Source organism: Hordeum vulgare, chromosome 3H (genome assembly GCF_904849725.1).
Source record: "Hordeum vulgare subsp. vulgare chromosome 3H, MorexV3_pseudomolecules_assembly, whole genome shotgun sequence".
Lineage (NCBI taxonomy): Eukaryota > Viridiplantae > Streptophyta > Magnoliopsida > Poales > Poaceae > Hordeum > Hordeum vulgare.
This window is the reverse complement of record NC_058520.1, coordinates 18,855,260-18,870,151: the sequence shown is the minus strand read 5'-3', so window position 1 is coordinate 18,870,151 and position 14,892 is coordinate 18,855,260. Positions and strand designations below refer to the sequence as shown.

The 14,892-nt window shown below is 42.4% G+C and overlaps 1 long non-coding RNA gene and 1 pseudogene across 1 annotated transcript; both read left to right on the top strand.

The window, feature by feature from the left end:
• The first annotated feature begins 354 nt into the window (after positions 1–354).
• Positions 355–1,395, top strand: LOC123442622. The gene is made up of 2 exons (XR_006630496.1): positions 355–537; positions 1,189–1,395. It is a non-coding gene; the product is annotated as an uncharacterized LOC123442622 (long non-coding RNA).
• A 55-nt stretch (positions 1,396–1,450) lies between these two features.
• Positions 1,451–5,988, top strand: LOC123441381 (annotated as a pseudogene).
• The last annotated feature ends 8,904 nt before the right edge of the window (positions 5,989–14,892 follow it).

Sequence of the window (14,892 nt, the reverse complement as noted above, 5' to 3'; positions counted from 1 at the left end):
TCGGATCGGATCAGATCAGATTTACCTTGATTCTGATTTGAGCAACCGTCCAATGATTCAATCCCTCGATGAATCCTCTTGCAGCTACTGACCAAAAAGAACGGACGGAAATCTTTTCATCATCCCGATGCTACTTTAGCTCATGATTTTCATGGAAAATATTTCATGGTGATTGATCGGGTGTCTTTGCTTGCAGGCGCGGTGCGGAGTGTGCACGAGGGGCGTCAAGAACGGCGGCGCAGCGGCGGTGTTCACGGAGGAGTGCTCCCACTCCTTCCACTTCCCCTGCATCGCGGCGCACGCGCGCGGCGCGGCCTCGGGGGCGCTCTGCTGCCCGGTGTTATGCAACTTTGTGGTGTCGACAAGTGAGTGCTGCCCTCTCAATTCTTTTGTTGGATATATGGAGTATTTGTATAATGCTATTTCTTTTTCAGTCTGATTAGTAACTAGAAGTTATTCTTACTGCAGGTATGTAGCTGATGCTTATGCAATATTTTGTGCGGGTAGGGCAAGGGAGATGGTACCTGATGATCACAAGTTAGTTGATTACTCGAATTATGTTTGCTTTTAGTTGCCCATAGCACATGTAGTATTCTCGACACATCAATTTTAACAAATTGCTCTCAGCTTTGTAGTTTCATGGCTTTGTGAGATGCTAATCATGAGCTGAAAATGCTCATGAGCTTCTCCATGCACGTACTAGCACAACGACTTTGGGTACTGTAATTTTTGCAGCACCTGGAACCCAGCTTCCATTGCAGTGCCACTCAGTAAGTCATACCGGTTGGATTTCTTTTTCTTACCGAGCGTAGCCGGCTCTTCCCTTGAATCGAACTCTCACACGAAGAGTCCGCCCTCCGCCCCTACTCATGAAGGCCCATTCCCACTCGGCGGTAGCTCCCTTCCTATCATGCCATGCTTCGGTTCTGTCTTTTTTGTCTTTAACTTTCTTTTGACAACATTTTTTTTTGAATTGATGACCAAAGCTCCCGATTTCATTCCATTCAACAGATCCCTCGGTAACAAAAGGTTTAGCGGAAACTAACATACATAAACCGGCGCCCAATGGTTACCCCCATACGATTGAGATTGTTAGTTTGAATTGTACATCAATGTTGTATTTTCGTGTTGAATAGTACAACATGGTTATTTGACATACATTACTGAATCCAATTTCTCATTTCCTAGCAGATGGATTAGTTCAGTTCCAGTACATGATTAGTGAAGTGCAAGGGGAAACAGATGTGGGTGACGCCATGCAGTCCTAGATGGGATAATTTTACATTCCAACTAGGGTTGGTTTTGTGTGGTTCATGTACCTTGGATACTTTTCTCCCTTAGATTAGTGTGAAGCTTGAGATGATATTACCTCACAAGCACTCTTGATGGATGCAACGAGTTATGTAATGTACCTATTTATATTTTTCCTTTTAGTCAAACTGTTATAGGCATGTCTATAGAAACAATATTAGCTGTAATGTTTGTCAAAGTCGAATAGAAGCAAAATATGTTTAAAAATGCTCTTTCAAAGAAATGTTCCAGTTTCTTAAAAATTGAACTATACTTAGAAAGTGTTCCAATCTTTATGGAAACATTGACTTTTATTAAAAATAAGAAAATCTGCACGTTTAACTTTATCATAGACTTTAGTAAAATCGGATATAAAAATGGTGCAGAAAGATATGAATCTGGTTATGTTTACTAGCAAAATGGCCTGTGCGTTGCCACGGAAGAAAAAAAACATAATCTTAAATGATGGTGACCATATTATGTTCACATATCATCGCTTGATTTAGAAATTTTGTGCACAAATGTAAGAAAATGTTTCTTCTTTTAAATTTATTGACAAGTTAAAGCAATCTTTACATTTTCAAAAAATATATATCATGGTTGTCAAAAATCTTGGTAACTCAAAGATTTATTCTGAATTTTAAGATTTTTTCTTAGAAAACATACAATAATAATCCGATCCATCCAACAGTTAATTCTTCAAAATTCACACATGTATATTGTCACAAAGACTTAGAAGCACTAATGTTTAACTACATACATTAGATTTTTCGTAAACAATTTTACAAATATGAGAACAAATTTAAAATTGAGAACATTTTTTACAATTTACAAATATTTAGTAAAAATCGTGAAATTTTTTTATATTTTGAACGGGTTTAAATATTTTCTTTCGAATTGGCGACCAATTCAAGAAAAGACAAACATAATTTTTTATGTTGGAGGATTTTATTCTAAATTCACAAACATTTTTTGAAATGCGTGAAGTTTTCTGAATAAACAAACATTTTTATAAATTAGTAATATATTTATTAAATTCATGGACATTGTTTTGGAATTTGCAAAAAAAATATAAAAATCCGGCGCTTTTTTGAACCCTATTTTAAATTCAAAATAAAAATTCGTCAGCATTTTAATTCAAAATTCCTATTTTTTAATATGCAAAAGTTTTTGTAATTCTAAATTATTGAAATTATAAATAAACAAAAATGGAACAGAATATTGTAAATAAAAAAAGAAACTATCAAAACAGGCATTAGCTATTTTTAAAATTTTAGGACATTTTTTAAATGCATTAACATATTTTGAATTAGAAATCATTTTGTTAAATGCCTTTAATAATTTTTAATACACGGAATTGTATCTGAGATCATGGACTTTTCTTATTGTACAAATTTTTTTCTAAAATTGTAAACATTTTATTGTATATGCGAGCATATTTCACAAAACTCCGAGCAGTTTTTGAAGTCACAAACATTTTAATTTTTTAAATATGCTGATTTATAATTTTTAGTTTATTAAAATATTAAAGATTATTTGAGGCTCTAAATTATTTAAAATAAAAAAATAAAACAGAATTGAAATAAATAAATAAAGGGAACTAAAAGGAGGCCCCTGTGCATGGGCCGGCCCATATGGTGTGCTAGAAATTCTTCCAGCATGCAGAGCGTAATATAGGAGGTTTTTACATGGGCCGGCCTAGTCCAAGATTTTTCGCTTTGTGAAACGTTTTTAATTACTTACCGGTGGCATGGTGGACAATTTATGCAAACTTTAGGGGTATTTTTCAAGACGGACGACGAGAAACCGTATTTGCTTTATTATTAGGGAGAGATTTTACCCGGTGCAACGCACGGGCATTTGTACTATTAATAATAATAAAGCAAATAGGGTTTCTGGTCGTCCGTCGTGGCATTTTTGCGAAAACATCCCTGTCGTTTCAGGTAATTAACCCGCAGTCCTGTTTTAAGTGGATACTTTGAGAAAATGTTTCGTTCTTACACAAAACCCCCTGTAGTTTTGCCTACTCAACCTGCCATCCTTTTTCATCTGAATCTGGATAGGGTCAACGCGGCGGCTCGAGCGGCTAGGGCGATGCGGCGGCTCGAGCTCCCCCTCCCCTCCCGATCCGGGCTTGGCGTGGATGGATCTGACGGCGGGTGTGGCGGGAGCAGCAGCTCGACCACAGCTCCGGCTCCCTCCAGCTGGAGACCGAGATCTCCATCAGGGCCGGCGACATTGCCGCCGCCGCCGCCGAGGCCGAGGCGCCTCTGCCACTTATGCCGAGGGCGCTTGCCAGGCTGAGGGACGCCGACGGGGAGAGCCCGCGGCACGAGGCGGCGATGCTGAGGCTGCAGAAGGTGTACAAGAGCTTCCGCACGCGGCGGCAGCTCGCCGACTGCGACGTGCTGGTGGAAGCTGCTGGACTTCGCGCTCCTCAACCGGAGCTCCGTCTCCTTCTTCGACATCGAGAAGCAGGAGACGGCCGTGTCCAAGTGGTCAAGGGCCAGATCCCGGGCTGCGAAGGTACAACACAACAAATCTCGCATCTCAAACACATCTGGTCACCTGCCTTTATCTGAAACCGGCAAACATCTCAAACAAATATTTTGTCAAATTTGGGCGTGTTTTCCTTCAGGTTGGAAAGGGGCTGTCCAAGGATGATAAGGCGCAGAAACTCGCATTGCAGCATTGGCTCGAGGCGGTGAGTGTCTCCTCATTTCTTTTCTCATATGCTGCGATTTGTTCATGTTCTTACTGCCATAAGTAGTTATGTTTTATTTACCACGCAATGAGCTGATGTTGGTTGGTATTCAAATTGCCATTGGAGATTGACCCGCGCCACCGCTACGGCCACAACCTGCACTACTACTATGATTGCTGGCTCCATAGTGAAAGCAAACAGCCGTTCTTCTACTGGTGAGTTGGCTCATTGAACACATCTCTGAATTGTTCAGCCAACAAATGGAATGTGCACTTATGATCGCTAAAAATCCAGGCTTGATGTTGGAGAAGGCAAAGAGATCAATCTTGAAGGCAAGTGCTCCCGGTCCAAGCTTCTGAGCCAGTGCATCAAGTACCTCGGTCCGGTAGGTAGTGTTCACAATCATTGAGTGGAGGACTCAACTGAGCAGAGGTTATTGCAACGCATATGTGGTGGCTAACACGGAGAGTGTATTTAAACTGTGCAGAAGGAAAGAGAGGACTATGAAGTCGTAATTGAGGACAGCAAGTTCATGTACAGGAAAAGCCGGCAAATAATCGACACGTCCTTCGGCCCGAGAGACGCAAAGTGGATCTTTGTTCTTAGCACATCTAAGAGCCATTATGTTGGTCAGGTAAATATGCAGTTATGTTGGTCAGGTAAATATAATCAACTGTAGAAATGTCAGTTTGGTGTGTAATATGAATGAATCTTGCCATTATGAATTGCAGAAGAAGAAAGGTAAATCCCAGCATTCTAGCTTTCTTGTTGGGGGAGCTACTTCTGCTGCTGGGAGACTGGTTGCTGAAAATGGGACACTCAAGGTATGTATGCGATTTTCTTATCTGCAAACAGCTTTTACATCCAGATTTATCAGGTAACATGCTGACACCATCTTCTGAACTTTATTGTTGGCAGGCTATTTGGCCTCACAGTGGTCACTACCGCCCCACAGAGGAGAATTTCCAGGAGTTTAAAAGCTTCCTGAAGGACAACTTGGTTGATCTCACTCATGTTAAGGTGAGCATCCTATAATATGATTCAGACAAAAAATACACATTTCCTCCGTGTCGATACATTGTAGCACTATGGTCTTACTACATGTTTCAAATTGCTGCAGATGAGCCCAGCAGAGGAGGATGAGGAATTTTGGGGTAGCCTCAAAAGGATTGCCTCGGAGAACAACAAATATGAAGATGGCCCTGTTGCACCTGAAGAAACTGGCCCTCTTCAGAAAGCACAACTTGTTCAAACAACATCTACACAGAGCGAAAAACGCGAGGAACCAGCGGTGGCAACACCGGGTTCATCAGAAGATGCCAAAGCTACTGAAGCCTCCACTAGCAGCCACATGTCTGAAAATGACCTACAAAGGGCTAAGAAGGCACCGGTGCCGCGCGAGAAGATCCTTCAGAGGATCAACTCCAAGAAGGACATGAAATCATACCAGCTTGGCAAGCAATTGTCTTTCAAGTGGTCAACCGGGGCAGGCCCTCGGATCGGGTGCGTGCGCGACTACCCTTCGGAGCTCCAAGCGCACGCACTTGAGCAAATGAACCTGTCACCAAGGTGCGCCACCGGGTCTGTGTGTACTCGGTTTGCCTCACCACTGAGGCGAAGCTTCAACTCCATTGTGACAAGGGGGTGTGAGAATGAGACGTCCACGCCGAGAGGAGAATTGCAGTCACCTCTGCAGCATGGTGTAGTTGCAGATGAGAGGTGAAATGAGCACACTTGCAGTTGCAGCTACCTGAAGCGCCCCCAATCAACTGGAAATACTGAAATGCATGCAGATGTGTGTGATAGTAGGAAAAATAAAGTAACATACTGCCTGCGTAGATGCAGATGCTGTTAGTGTAGTCCGGATGATATGCATACACATTGTTTAGTTGACATCTATTACAGCTGCTTTACGTTAGATAATTCTTTCATTCTTTTATCATTGATGAGAACAATGACTCAATGAAAAAAAATAAGCATATGTGTTCCCCTCATGTTCTAATGGCGCTTCAGAATTGTGGGAGATTATTACTTTTACCAAATTGCTGCCCTTATAAAGGGCTAAATCTTATATCTCTTCCTAATCTCTCCCTAATAATAAAGCAAATACGGTTTATGTTCGTCCGTCTTGAAAATTACCCCTAAAGTTTGTATAAATTACCCACCATGCCACCGGTAAGTAATGAAAAACGTTTCACAAAGCGAAAAATCTTGGATTGGACCGGCCCATGTAAAAACCTCCTATATTACGCTCTGCATGTTGGGAGAATTTCCAGCACACCATATGGGCCGGCCCATGCACAGCCGCCTGCTTTTACTTCCCTTTATTTATTTATTTTCAGTTCCGTTTTATTTTTTATTTTAAATAATTTAGAACTTTAAATAATCTTTAATATTTTAATAAACTGAAAATTATAAATCAACATATTTAAAAATTAAAATGTTTGTGACTTCAAAAACTGCTCGGAGTTTTGTGAAAAATGCTCGCATATACAATAAAATGTTTGCAATTTTAGAAAAATGTTTGTACAACAAGAAAAGTCCATGATCTCAAATACAATTCCATGTATTAAAAATTATTGAAGGCATTTAACAAAATGATTTCTAATTCAAAATATGTTAATGCATTTAAAAAATGTCCTAAAATTTTAAAAATAGCTAATGACTGTTTTGAAATTTTATTTTTTTTATTTAAAATTTTCAGTTCCATTTTTGTTTATTTATAATTTAAATAATTTAGAATTACAAAAACTTTTGCATATTAAAAAATAGGAATTTTGAATTAAAATGTTGACGAATTTTTATTTTGAATTAAAAATAGGGTTCAAAAAAAGCGCTAGATTTTTATTTATTTTTTGCAAATTCCAAAACAATGTCCATGAATTTAATAAATATATTACTGATTTATAAAAATGTTTGTTTATTCAGAAAAACTTCATGTGTTTCAAAAAATGTTTGTGAATTTAAAATAAAATCCTCCAACATAAAAAATTATGTTCGTCTTTTCTTGAATTGGTCGCCAATTCGAAAGAAAATATTTAAACCCGTTCAAAATATAAAAAATATTTATGATTTTTACTAAATGTTTGTAAATTGTAAAAAATGTTCTCAATTTTAAAATTGTTTCCATATTTGTAAAATTGTTCACGAAAGATCTAATGTATGTAGTTAAACATTAATGCTTCTAAGTCTTTGTGACAGTATACATGTTTGAATTTTGAAGAATTAACTGTTGGATGTATCGGATTATTATTGTATGTTTTCTAAGAAAAATTCTTGAAATTCAGAATAAATCTTTGAGTTAGCAAGATTTTTTACAACCATGATATATATTTTTTTTTAAATGTAAAGATTGATTCAACTTATGAATAAATTTAAAAGAAGAAACATTTTCTTACATTTGTGCACAAAATTTCTAAATCAAGCGATGATATGTAAACATAATGTGGTCATCATCATTGGAGATTATGTTTTTTTTCTTCCGTGACAACGCACAGGTCATTTTGCTAGTATTTTTAAAGTCAATCCGGTCCCTTCCAGAAAAGACTCAAAAAGCAATTGGGTCCCTGCAACTTTTTATGAAACTCAATTGGGTCCCTGTTTTTTTTAAAGTAAACAGGTCCTGCAGAGTCGGCATGGTCATGGCCGTGTGTGCTTGCTCATGCCGCTCCACATGCGTGGCCATGCTCAAGGCTAGCCGCAGCTGCGAGCCGCCGGAACAGCCGCCGCCTCCCTCTAAATGCTTGCGTCGCTGCCGCGCTTGCTACTTGCTTCAATGCGCCTACCTGGCATTGCTGCTGCTTCGCTGCGCCACTGCCGTGCTTGCTGCTTGCTTTGCTGCGCCTAGCTTGCATCGCTGCTTGATGCTGCTTGCTTGCTTCGCTGCCGCTGCGTGCTTGCGCCGCTGCTAGCTTCCCTGTCGTTGCTGCCAGCTTGCGCCGCTGCTACTTATGTACACCTTTTGAAACTAGAACATTTTTTGAAAAGGCAAATAATTTTAGAAAATAAAGAACATTTAATAGAATTCCCAAACATTGTCAAATCATGAACATTTTAGGAATTGATGAACAAGTTTTCAATTTGCAAACAAATTTTTAAAAAGAGACAAACAATCTTCGTGAAACAGGAACATTTTTTCACAAATTTATGAAAATTTCATTCATCAATTCTTGATTCCTAATTATTTTTTGAAGCATGAACATTAAAATATCAATAGTTAATAAAATTGTAAACATTGGAACATTTTGAGAAAATCAAAAAAAGAAATGTCAAACAAAAAATAGGAAAAGGAAATACTGAAAAAGAAAAAAAACTGAAAACGGAAAAAAAACATTTTACCGTAAAATACAGAATTTTCGGAAAATATCAAAACAGAATTAAAATCCCGGACATTGGTTGAAGTTATGATTTTTTTTGAAAATTCAGAACGTTTTCGAATTTACGAACAATGTTTGAAAAAATATTTTCCCTGAAATTTGGAATGTTTGCTAAAACCGAGAAAATCTTGCTTACAATATCAAAAATTTCATTAAACACTGAAATTTGTTTTTAAGTTATGAATTTTTTGAAAAAGAGCAACTATTTTAAATTTAGAGCATTGTTTAGAAATGCAAAAACATTTTTGGAATTTGAAGAATAATTTTTGAAAATCCAAAACTTTTTTGAAATATAAACAGAAAAGAAAAAAAATAGAAAAGCAGAAAAAGAAAAATAAAAAATAAAAATGAAAAACCAGTTTAGGGAACCTTATAGAAGTTTACCAAAACCAGAAAAAACTGGCTGGGAACCTATAGAAGGTTTGCAAAACCAGCAACAACGCCTAGAGATGTTTCGACTGAATGGGCCGACCCAGTCACAAGAATCACTCGATCTGTCTATACAAAGCCTCGACTCCCTGGTGTAGAATGCGATAAATAGGAAATTCCTTGTTCACCAGCGCCTAGCATGCCAAATAGGGTTGCCTTTAACGGGCGCTACAGGTGCCAAATAAGATTTTGATATTTATTACTCGGCTTTTCTTATTACTCGGCCTTTCTCTTGTCTCTGCCCGGTTCAGCTCGAGAGAGCAACTAGTTGGAGAGCATTTTTTCGGGAGCCTTTCAATAATCATTCACATACGTCATCATTTAGTCAGATGTCACGCTCTGAACTTTTTTATATTTTACTTTTTTCTAAAAAAATCACACGTGTTTTTGGCTGTTTAGATTGATTTTTTTTTTTTTGTGTTTCATTTTCACCAGTGTTTCTGAGCTTTTGGTTGAACATATAACTAAAAAAAATACAGAAAAAACGCTTTTTTTGTTCTTTTTTCGCGATAGGCACGGTTTTAGTTCTACGAAAGGCACGGCTTGCTTTCGCAAGAGATACCTCCGTGCCTCTCGAAAACAAAAAAACATGTTTATCTGTTTTTTTCATGAGAGACACGGTTTTGTTTTCGTGAGAGTCACAACCGTGCATATCATAAACGAATATACATACATATATATATATATATATTATGAGAGGAATGATTTTGTTTTCACGAGAGGCATGGCCGTGTCTTTCAAAACAAAAAAGAACGTTTTTAAAAAAAAAAATCATGAGAGGCACACTCGTGCCTTTCGAAAACGGAACAAAAAATACATTTTCTGTTTTTTTGCGAGAACCAGGTCGTGACTCTCAAAAACAAAGAACATGATTTCTCTTTTTTTATCCGACTTTTTTCATGAATTTTTTTATCAAAATCTATCAAAATAAATTTTAGTTCTCAAGATCTCAACGCGAGGAAACCAACGATGAAAACGGTTCGAGATTTAGACATGCGGTTTGAAAAAAATAAAGTATTTTAAAAATACAAATCTATGAAAAAAGAAAAGATTGTGGGAATGATATTTAAATATTATTTTTTAGTTAATGATTTCGGTTCAGCTGTCCGTCCCAGTCCATCACACTGTACTCGTATCGGGTTCAATCTGGTCATTGTCTAAAAAACAAAACGCTTCTTCCTTCTTGATGCTTTTTAGGTTTTGTTTGCGGGACCACCTTATACGTGGCCTCAAAAACAAAAAAATAAATCATGCATGATACGTGACCCAACTTTGGTTTGTTGGTGGGGTCCCGACATTACCAGTGACGAGCATGAGGAGCCCACCAATGTTCAGTGCTAGGGCCACTCACTCGGACAGGCTACCAGTCTCCCATCTCCCGTACCGCGCATGACGCTAGCTCAACCACACTACGGCACTACTCGCTGCTCTGTTCCTAAATATAATTCTTTTTAAAAGTTTTATTAAAAGGCTACGTGCGAATGTATGGAGACATATATTAGAGTATATATTCATTCATTTTGCTTCGTATGTAGTCCTTTAATAAAATTTCTACAATGACTTATATTTAGGAATGGAGGGAGTAGTTTGTAGGAGCATCTGCCCGCAATTGTCAAATCCCATTCCTCAAACATTCACATGCGCGGACGTGTTCATACGCGTTCGCAAATACTAAGAGCATTTCCGATCAGAGCATCTCTAATAGCTTGTCTATATGGATATTTATACTTGTTTTTTACGACATGAGCTTAAAACAGGCGTTCAACAGTTTGTTCATATAATCGTTCAAACATGCACATCCTCTAAATCGACCTCGACAATGTCCATGTGTGGATAATGTGAAGGTGTCGTCTAAACTCAACTACAGCCATGATATCTCGTTGTGATGTAAAACTGAACATGTATATGAGAGAATCTTTTTAGACTATTGTCTATATGAATACATAGACATCCAAATATACACATGCTATTGGAGCTGCTCTCACGTCTTAAACAATGCATTCCATAATCGGACACCTTAAATTATTATTACATACAACGTAAATCTAATACAAGCGAAGCTCGTCCAGCTCCGTCGTGCCCATGTCGGACGTCCGGCTGTGCCCCTAGTAGTGTCGGTTCGGTCGTCGGCGAGGTAGAGTAGGACATGGGACACTAGCCGGCTCACGGGAGTCCAACTCTCACCGTCTCACATGCCTTATTCTTCCTCGTCGTAGCTCGTAAACTGGACGGTCTCGGTGGACATCTAATCGTTGACGGATCCTTCCTGGAAGGAGTCGATGTCCACCACGACGCGGTTGCAGCGCCCGTGCCTACGCATTATACGTGACGCCAGAGAGTGTGACTCCGCCTCTCCAACGTCCACCGCCGCGAGGGCCGCCGCCGCCTCCTGCGTCCGCTGCCTCACACGGCGGGCACGTCGTGCCATGTTAGTGTCCGAGGACGCCCACTTCGTGTCCTTGGCGCGTCCACGGAGGGGTTGCGCGTTTCCCACGACGTTCGTACACCAGACGGATCGCACCGCCTCCGGTGAGGCAACGATGCCGGATCCAGGCATCAGATGTGCCGACGCTGCAAGTCGGAGTGCTGCCGGAAGGCGGTCTCCTCCCGGGAGCAGTTGAGCGCAAGTCAGGCATCCATCTCCTCGGCGGGGCCGTGAGGGATGAGCTTGTGGCCGACGGATGTGGAGGTGAAAGACTCGGATCTGTTGCCCACCAGGCCAGAGAAGGCCGGAGATCGTCGGACGTGAGCTTGGGTGGCAGATAGGAGTGGAGTGAAGTGGCTAGGGTTTGATCCGACGAGCGGATAGGAATGAATATATTTGGGATCGATGCGGGTCAAACGGGCGTGCCCGAGCTTTCTCATATTCGTCTCATATTTAGGTTAGATATGAGGGGTGCCAGTTAGTCCGGACGTTTGAGGCTCGTTTAGATCAAATATTTTGACCGTTCAATGTTCAGACGGCTGACCGGACGTTTGAGGGGTATGAGAGGTATGATTATAGATGCTCTAGGACCGCCCAATATGCATGCATGTAATTTTGATTAGTGTGCATTTCTGTACTATTCAAACTAGATGCCATGAATTTACCAGAATTTTGAGTCACGGTCATGTGGATCCAGGTTTACATTGTGATTTTACAGTTGTTCGATGAAAGAATAATTATAAGATGCAACCGTTTTTTCCCTTTAGGATAAAATATAGCTTATGTTGAGTATATTAATAATTTGAAAATATGAGATACATTATGATTTGTCCTACCTTGTCTTATACTTTAAGTTGATCATTGTACTTCTATATATATGTTCATTAGGCTCAAGCAATAAAACAATTGTTCCATCAATCTCTCTCTTCCTTCTAATATGGTATCTGGCGCAAGTTTCTAGACATAGTCGCCGCTCGTCGCTTCTGCTCCGCGCGTCGCCTTCGAGGCGGTCGACCTCCATGACTGCCTCCGGGGGCCGCGCCGCCCCTACCTAGGGTTCATCTGCCGGTCGTGTTGACCGGTTGCCCTATAGAGTCCTTTTTCGATCTCTTGATCTGGATTTTCTCTCTCCTTCGCCGATCACTTTGATCGGCGTTTTCTTTTTTGTTTCCTGATCTAAGATCGATTTGCCTCGCCTGCCGTCGCCGTCGACCACCGCGACTCTACTCCGACATCGGCGTGACCCGGCCTCTCCACCGACCTGGCGGCCTCGCGCGATGCGACGACCCCTCACGGTCGTCGATCACGCGTTTGCTCGCCCCTCGCCCTCCACCGGCCATTGCCGCCCTTTTTCGACCCGGACTACTCATCACCACCAGCCTCCATCGTCGCCTCGTACGGTCGCGCACCGGCTGCGTTGGGCCGGCTCCCGGCTCTAGCCGTGTCAGCTCCCTTGGGTCGGCTGTCGGCTCGGATCGTGTTGGCCTCGTCGCCTGCATCGGGCCGGCTGCTCGCCAGCGGCTCTGTCGGCCTCGTCCGCTGCCTCGCGCCGGCTGCGTCATCGCTGGTTTCATCTCAGACGCCACCACCCTGCCTCCACCGAGCGACATCCCCGACCTCGCGCGTGATTGGATCGATCACCCGCTCGTCCGCGGTCCACCTCATCTATGACGTGCGACTGATCTGGCCCATCGGTTGCGCGCGCCTCCGCAGGTCTCGTGAAGACTGTCCCGAGTAAAGCGCACCCCTTCACCGATCGAGCAACGGGCTACCGTTGCATCACCCTGTCGGGCCGCAGCACCCGCCGCCTCGTGGTTCTCCCTGCGGCTGCACCGACTCACGCATTGTCGCTATGTCGCCCTCCTTTGGGTCGTACTGCCGCGACACCGCCCCTTCGGGCTGTAGCGCCGCGACACGTGGTCGCCGCTGCCGCCCAAGGCCGTCCCCGTGGCTGCATTGACCCGTGCAACGCCGTTACGCCATCTGTCGGGCCGTCGCGCCGCGACACGCGGTCTACGCCGCCGCCCTGAGGTCTTCCCATTGTTGCCTCGACACGTGCGATGCTGCTTCGTCGCCCCATCGGGCCGTAGCGCTGCGGCGCGCGGTTCACTCCATCGTCCCCGCGCATCGACTTCCTGTGGTATGCGCCACGCCGTCTCATTCGGCGCGGGAACGCCATCATTGGTGTATGTCTTCGTCATGCTGTCGGATTCTTCCTCGCCTACTTAGAGCATGGCGGCCACGTTCCTGAACAGCCGCCGCCGCCATCGTCAGGCCATCGTCGCTGCAACTCGTTTACCCGAGTCGCGCTGCCCGTCCACCCCCTTCATCTCCGTCCCGCACCAGCTCATCGCTACTGTCGCTGTCGTGTTCCCCGACAACTTCATCTACTCCAACCACCGTGGGTGACATCGCCCCCCACCGGTTTGCGCCGTAACTGTCGTTAACTCGACGCCTCCTTGCGCTCGTGGCTCCACAGCGACTTCCTCGACACCTGCTACCTCAACTTGACATCGACCACGTCGTTCTTTGCATGGCTACCTCGACCGCGGCTACACCATCTTATGCTCTTGGCTACCTCGACGTCGGCACAAAGGGATACCACCTTGCTTGAGCAACCTCGTCGGTTTCCACTCCAGCCACAACTTATGTGATGCATCGACCGTTACGACTGTGGGGGGATGACCGTCGGCTTACCTTCGGATTCTTCTCGAGTCTGACCGTCTGCGTCGCTGTCGTTGTGACTGGGGGGATGTTGAGTATATTGATAATTATGAAATATGAGATAGCCTAGGATTTGTCCTATCTTGTCTTATACTCTAAGTTGGTCATTATACTCCTATATATATGCCCATGAGGCTCAAGCAGTACAACAACTATTCCATCAATCCCTCTCTCCCTTCTAACATGTTACATTGAAGTTGTAAAGGCACCTCCAAAGCTGATCCTCAAAACGGCCCCACTATTTGTTCGCGGACTAATTCAAACTAGTCCACGGACATTGATGCAGAAGCCAACAATCCAATCATGTCCCCAAAATCTCGGCCTTTTTCTTCTTCTAATTTTGCAACACTTAAATAATTATAAAAACATAATTCATCCAAATAATATGCAAATATCCCTAGTACAACAATAATTCAAATGTAAACATTACATCCGAGATAACCGGCTACTCAACAAGTTTTTTCGAATTCATCGGATCCAAATTCAACGATACTAGAGTCAAAACCAACACATGTCGTCCCGCACATAGTTTCCCTTGAGCTTCGTCCAAGAATGTGTGGGCGTAAATGGCCTACCCTCGCTCATGTCATATAACATGACAACACATCGAGACTATACAACATGATGATTATTAAGTTGGAACATTGAGTGAATCAATGAATTGACTAACATATAGAGGAACAAGAGGAAAATGATTTCCATGGTTGACGAGCCCGATGGCCTCATTTGTCTCCACTCGTGCAACCTCATGTCAAAGCTTTATGATAGAGCTGGAGATGGTGTGCCACCGACGCAATAATAACTTCGTTGCGCGTTCATGGATGACGTGCATGTCATAGGGAGCGAAGTTTTTTTGCTGACCAAACGAAATATGCATCGCACAACTCCTCCTCCTCGACACGACCAACAGCGCATCGCACAACTCCTCCTCCTCGAGCACCGAG